This window comes from Lepidochelys olivacea (genome assembly GCF_965140295.1).
Source record: "Lepidochelys olivacea isolate rLepOli2 genome assembly, chromosome: 1".
NCBI classification, from domain to species: Eukaryota; Metazoa; Chordata; order Testudines; family Cheloniidae; genus Lepidochelys; species Lepidochelys olivacea.
The window spans coordinates 349271213-349278430 of NC_140411.1; positions in this window are offsets into that span (position 1 = coordinate 349271213).

Here is a 7218-nt window from a genome sequence, read left to right on the forward strand (position 1 = left end):
CTGCGCCTTCTCTGTGACTGACTGCAGTGTGATCTAGACAGGGGAGGAGGAAAATGAGTCCAAAACAAATCTGGTCTATTTCTTGTTCTGACCCACTCCATCGATCCTTTACATCTTTGGCTGGCAGCAGACAAAAAAGGCGTGAAATGATTGTCTGCCCTTGCTTTCACGGGGGGAGGGAGGGTGGGAACGGGGTCCTGACGATATGTACCCAGAACCACCCGCGACAATGTTTTAGCCCCATCAGGCATTGGGATATCAACCCAGAATTCCAATGGGCAGCGGAGACTGCGGGAACTGTGGGATAGCTACCCACAGTGCAACGCTCCAGAAGTCGACGCTTGCCTCGGTACTGTGGAAGCGCTCCGCCGAGTTAATGCACTTAATGCACTTAGAGCATTTTCTGTGGGGACACACACACTCGAATATATAAAACCGATTTCAAAAAAACCGACTTCTATAGATTCGACCTAATTTCGTAGTGTAGACATACCCTTAGAAAAACATCCAATCTTTGATTTACAAGTTGCCAGTGAGGGAGGATCCGCCACAGCCCTGGGGCAGTTGTTGCCATGGCTAATTACTCCCTGTTAAAAATGTGCACCTTTTTGTTTCCTGTCTGAATTTGTTTAGCTTCATTGGGTCTTGTTAATACCTTTGTCTGCTTCATAGAAGAGCCCAGGATCTCATCCCCTTTTAACCGTCTCATTGCTAAGCTAAGCACATCGAGCTCCTCTGCGTCTTACTATCAGGCCTGTTTTCTCATCTTTTAATCGTTCTTGTGGCTCTTCTCCGAACCCTCTCCAATTGATTAACGTCCTTCTTGAAGTGTGGACATCAGAGCTGGACACAGGCTCCCAGCAGTGATTGCACCAGTGCCAAACACAGAGGTAAAATCACCTCCCTCCTCCTACTCAAGATTCCCCCTGTTGATGCATCCAAGGATCCCGTTAGCCCTTTCGGCCACACGCTTTCACAGGGAGCTCATGTTCACCTGATTATCCACCGTCATCCACGGGTCTTTTCAGAGTCACTGCTTCCCAGGATCGAGCCCCTCCCCCCCCCAATCCTGTAAGCATAGCCTGCGTTCTTTGTTCCTAAAGATATACACTTAACATGGGGCTGCATATTGTTTGCTTGTGCCTAGCTTACCAAGTGATGCAGCTATCTCTGTCTCAGAGACCTGTCCTCTTCAGTACTACTCCCCTGGTCAGAGACGACCTGTGCCTGCTGATAGGGGGAGGGGGCACAACCCTGGAACAGCTCAAGTCACATACCCTCTCCTAGAAAGCAGCGGCTCCTCCCTGCAGCTCTTAACTCTTCCTCCTGCCTCTGCCTGCTCAGCTGCCCTGCGAGCAAGGGGGGGGGGGGCGCGCACAGGACCCACATACCTGCCCCATGCATCACCTCTGCCCCCCAGTCTTGGTATCAGCTGCAAATGTTCAGTAATGATTGTCATCTTCCAGGTCATTGATGAAAATGTTAAAACTGCTCCCCACGGGACCCCCCTAGAAACACACCCGGCACGGTGATGGTTTCCCCATTGATGGTTACAGTTGGCAACAGCTAGCTGCACTGATTAGTGATGGGAGGATCAGTTCTTAGCTCTTGGGGCCTAAATCAGGAAGGAATGTGCATGGTGCAGGCTTGTGTGGGCCGGTGGTGGATGCTCTTGGGCTGGGCAACGTGCTCAGAACACTGCAGCCAGGGGCCCGGATTGCACTATTTCCATAAACTTTCCTCCACCTGTGACCAGCTGATCTCCAGGGCCTTCACGGCTGTGCAGCGAGGACAGCGTCCTCTGCTTCCTTGCGCAACAGAAGCTCGCCTTCATTGCCGTAACGGACGCTAACTGTTGCAAGTACCACCTTCTGCAGGGGGTGATAATTACCTGCACTGAGCCAGTCTATCACACCACCTTGCAGACCGAGCAGAACAGTGTCGCCAACCCTGGCTCGTAGCAGAGAGAGGATCTTTGCATGCTGCCAGCTGGCACACTGGGGCAGCAGCTTCCTGTCCAACAGCGCTGAGCCATCCCCCTAGGATATCATTAGCTGTGACTTTTACATACCCCAGTGTTGTGCAAGCTCTTGCAATGAGTGCTGGGGAAGGGCGTGCAACCTTTTAATACAGAGTGGGATTGCACCTGCCTCCCAGTTCCTGAGTCTGTTAAAGGCAGGGTGGCAGCCGAGCTGGGTGTCTGGTAGCTTCTCAGAGGACTGCCCTGCTGGGGAAATGAGGGCAGGTCCTACCCTGGGCAGTGTATATATTAAAAAGCTTCCCCAGTGCTTGCTTAGTCTGCAATAGCTCTCTCCTCCCTACACCCCCCCCCAAAGGAGAAGTGGGGAGCTGCTCCCTGGGAGGGGCTGATGAAGGCCTGAAGATTGGGCTCCAGCAGCTGTTGCCTGAAGTTCCCCTCCCCACCAGGGCCCATTAGAAACGCTATTGCGTATATTAAGGCCATGTTGCTTTACAAAAGGAGGGGGGTTTTTTTGTTTAAAACCATTAGTGCTGGCACTAAAATCCTCCAGTCTTCGGCCTCAGCCCGTCTGCCTGGAGCTTGCACCCTGGACTCAGTCTGCAGCTGCAGGGTGTGTGTAAGGTGATGACCAGCCTCTGTAGGAATGTCAGGGGGCGGGGGGGGGGGTGAGCTCTGGTTCTTCGTACTTCTAGCAAAAGTGACTGAGTTGGGATCGGCCCAGAGGGCTGCAAAACTCAGGAGCGAGAGAGACTCTGAGTCTAGGAGCTCGGGTTCGGTTTGACTAGACGCCCGTGGTTACGCTAACCCCCGACATCGGTCAAACAAGGCATGGGGCCTCATTTCCCGGGAGCTCCTCCCAGTGGAGTTTCTCGAAGCACTTCCCATGTGATGATCCTCACCAGGAGCTAGGTGAGCGCCGTGATCCCAGGTTTAGATAGGGTGGAAATGGAGGTGTAGATCGGTGCAGTGACTCACTCAGGGCAGCGGGGCCCTATGGAGGGAGTCTTTGCGACCTCGCTCTTGCTTTAAGCATGTGACCGTCCTTCCTCCTTTTGGGGAAAACCCTCTGGAAGTAGCTCCTGCATGTGCTCGGGTGCCTTCTAATGTCCCTTATCTTTAAGTCCTGTACTAGCTAGACGGCAGGCGGATAGGAAGGAGGAAGTCCGGGCAGAATCTGACCTCCTGCACCAATCCAGCTTGTCTGCTCTCTGCTTGGCATGGTGTTGTGTGGTCTTAAGTCCTACTGGGCTCAGTGCTGTTTCTCCAGACCTGCCACTTTCCAGTAGCGCCGTGGGAATGGCACCCCTTCCTTTGAGGGGAAGCCTAGTCCGGGGGAGGAGGGCACACCTTTCTCTCCTCCCCTGTGCATGCTGTCTGGGCTGAAGAGAACAAAGTCCCTGTTTCCAGAGGGCTCTGGAGCCTAGCAGCGGGGTCTCGGGGTGGATCCTAGCCCCAGGGGGAAGCTAGCACAGCAAGCTAGGGAGTGCAGGGATTGGTGGCACGCTGGCCCATGCATCAGGTTCTCTGTTAGCTGAAGGGTCCCTGGGACTTTTAGGTGCAACTCCATGGAGTGCTTGGGGCTGTGATCTAGCCTAGGGCTAGCAAAAGCCCTGATAACCATGGACCCTCTGCTGCCGCAAGGTAACTTCCAGACCAAACATGAAATCACACTTGGCCGTGGCTGCTCTCTGGGCATCCTAAAGTAGCTGAGCACTCAGTCAGGGTCTCTAGGGTGCGGTCCGGCCCCCCTCCCCTCAGTTTGGCCCCAGAGGCACAGACAGGCAGAGGTGGGGCAGCCCTTTCTCCTGCTCCCACTAAGATGACCACAACCCAGAGGGCCAGGATGGACCTTCCCAGGCCTGGAGGGAAGTTGGCAATAAGTTGCCTTCATCTCTGGCTCCCCTGTAGCGGCAGGGAGGCGGGGGGAAGTTACCCTTCCACTGCTGTCCCCATGACCTTATCTGTCGGTTGCAAAGGACCTGCCAGCCTGCGAGAGACCCACAGCAGTGTGTCACGCCTGGCACTGCAGTGGGGTTAAAGCCAGCTGGGATCAAAGGGCAGAGAAATGCAGTTGTAACTGTCTGCCTGTCTCTCCCTGACCCGCAGATCGTGGGAAGCTGTTGCAGAGCCTGGCTTTGGAGCTCAAGCCATTGAGACGTGGGGGGTTGCTCCAGAGGGCATAGGATCAAACGCCAAAGGCGACCATGGCACCCCCAAAACCGCAGGCTGGACCCAGAGTGAGCGTGCCTGACTCCTGGAGCTTATCCACGGGGTGACGTCCCCCCATTTGTGGGCCGGGGCAGGAAGATGCAGCTGGCTGGGTCCGCAGTGCAGTCCGGGCCCTGCTGCTGCCACGCAGCGGAGCTGAGGGACGGGGACGGGGGAAGCTCAGGCGCAGGGGTTCCCGAGCAACTTCAGCCCCTGGGGCTTGGCGAAGCAGGGCCCAGGGAAGGGGGGGGGCATGCGGGGGGAGGGGCTGCTGCAGCTGCAGAGCCGCGGATGAGGTCGAAGCAGTAACTCCAGCTCGTACTAAATAATTCAGGCTCTGCGGCTCTGCGGTGCTGGGGGCGCGGGCCAGGCACCGGGCTCCAGCTGGGATGATGTCATCTAGGCTTGACAGGCCTGAGCCAAGATACCGGGTCATGTGACCCCCCCCCCCGAAGGAACGTGCTGCAGCACCTCCCGGCTTGCTCCGCTGTACCAAGGGGCTCATTTCCCAGCCCCCCGCCCAGCTTTGACACCAGGCAGCTGCAGATGCCCCTTGGTGATCGTGACTGAGGGCCTAGCTGGCCTGGGTCGCCCTGGCCCCAGTGGGGGACCCTCCCCAGGGCATCTCTCCTGCGTGATGCTGAAATCGGCCTGGACCCTCATCTAAAAGCCCCACTTCTCTCTGCTGTAGGTGGAAGGCAGCCCCGGAGCTGCCGTTGGCATATAAGCCCTGAGGCCAGGGCAGCGGAAGGGTCCCTCAGCCCAGCCTGTGGCTATTGCACCCCCAGCCCCAACCCGGAGGTATCTGCTCCAGTGAGCAGCCGGGGCTCGCTCTCAATGGCCCGTTCAGTCCTTGGCCTCTGGGTCGGCCTCTGGCCACGGAACGTGACTGGCCCCTGTTCGCTGCAAACGGGCCGCAGCTCCCCCGACCCAGCTCATTTCAGATAAGGGCCCCCACGCAGCCAGCCGCAGTGTATAGCTTTCCCCGCAGCCAGCCAGGCCAGACCCGACCCGGTAACGCGCTGGAGAACGGCTGCACGGCGTGTCTCCGATCACCTGCCCCATCCCACACACCCCACCTGGAAAGGCCTTTACAGAGATGCTGTGCAAGGCTCTGTTTATTCCTAGGAGATCAGATGAGATGATCTGGTCCTGTCTGGCCTCGCGCTCCATGCTGTGCTGGCCAAAGCCTGACCCCCACGCTGGGGCTGCAGCATTTCCTGTTCCCCCAGGTTTATTTCATAGCTGCCCTGAGCTCGGGCCCAGGCTGAGGTCCCTGCAAGGTCCAGTGTTGTGTTTGTGCCAGGGGGTGGCGTGCGTGGGTGTGGAGGAGACTAGTGGGAGAGAAGCATGGTTCCCCGTGAGCAACATGAGTGTAATCCCCCATAGCTGCAGCCTCCGTCTTTGCTGCGCCCACTGCCCGGCGCCCTCCCCAGCAGAGGGTCATTCTGACAGGGCAGGCTGGGTCTCCAGGGGCGGCTCCTCCCCGGCTTGCGTCAGGCCTGGCTGAAAAGGACACACACAGCAGGCTTACGGCAGGTCCTTTGTCCAGATCTGACACCCAGCTGCTTAACGCGGTGAAGTGAGGTCTGCCCGACTGGGTCAGGCCCAGGCACCTGTTGCCGGGGGAACGTTCCCACTCCGGGGAAAACCCCGGCACCAGGGAGCAAAGAGCCCATTGGGACCCAACCAGCAGCTGTGTGGAGGCGTCTGGCTGTACGGAGCCACTGCCTTTAAGAGGCCACTGGTTTTATTTTGAAAGCCCTCTATTAAGCTCCTGCCCCTGCAGCTAACAAACCCAGAGCCGCTCGCCTTGGGGCAAGCAAGAGAAGGCTGGGGTTTTTGGACTGGGAGATCCTGGCTTCTCCCCGGGTTATAGCTGGCCTGGCTTCTACTGCTTGTCCCTGCTCTGCGAGCATGGGCATGTTGTCTCCCTGCTCTGTGCCTCTGGCTCCCCTCCATCCTTCACCTGTCTTGTCTGTTAGACTCTCAGCTCTTCAGGGCAGGGCTGTCTCTCTGTGTGGCCCTGGTCTCAACTGGGACTTCCATAATACAAATCATAAATCCCCAGCATTACAGGGGAAAGGGATAGCTCAGTGGTTTGAGCATCGGCCTGCTAAACCCAGGGTTGTGAGTTCAATCCTTGAGGGGGCCATTTAGGGACCTGGGGGTTGGACTAGATGACCTCCTGAGGTCCCTTCCAGCCCTGATAGTCTATGATTATGATTGTAACCCAACCAGCAGCATCAGGAGCTGCTGCTTGCTGAGGACTCCTCCATCCAGCCTTCCTCTGGTGCTGCCCGATGTCCTGAGACTTGAGGCAGAGCTGAGAGCTCCCCACACAGCCTGCATCCCAGCAGGGTGGTTCAGCTCGATGCCTTTGACCCCTGGCTGGAGACGCTGCACGAGGCTTTAGGAGAAGGCCCTGCTGGTGGATCGAGACCGCCTCAGGCCAGCCCTGGGTGGCGTGGCTGTAGGTGTGCCTGGCTCGCTGACCCTTCCTGTGCACGGGAAATCGAGAACACGGATGATACCTGAGCCTGCTCTACTCAGCCCAGCGCTGCAGGCTCTGGTTACTTCCTGCAGCTCCCCCACCGGAGCTGGAAAAAGGGCCGTCAGCTCCGGGCAGATTGGTGGCCATTACTAATGCATGATGAGCTGATGGAGAAAGGAACTCAGCCTGCGTGTTGAGACCTGGGGCCAGGCTGCTTTCCGGCGAGCCAGAGCAATGGCACGGAGCGGCATTGCTTGGGCATAAAGGGCTGCCTCTCTCTGCCCCGTGGCAGCTCCATGAATGCAGGCCGGGGTCTCTGCGGCACTGTGATCCCATTTGTTAAATACTCACCTTTCGCACCGCCACCGACCCTCCCTCTCGCCCAAGGAGTTCAAAGCCCCTGAGGTTATGTCTACACAGCCACAAGCCTTAGAGCCCAGTCAGTTGACCCGGGCTTCTGCTGCGGGGCTAAAAATGCCTGTGTCAACGTTCCCACATGGGAGGGTGACCAGACAGCAAGTGTGAACAACTGGGA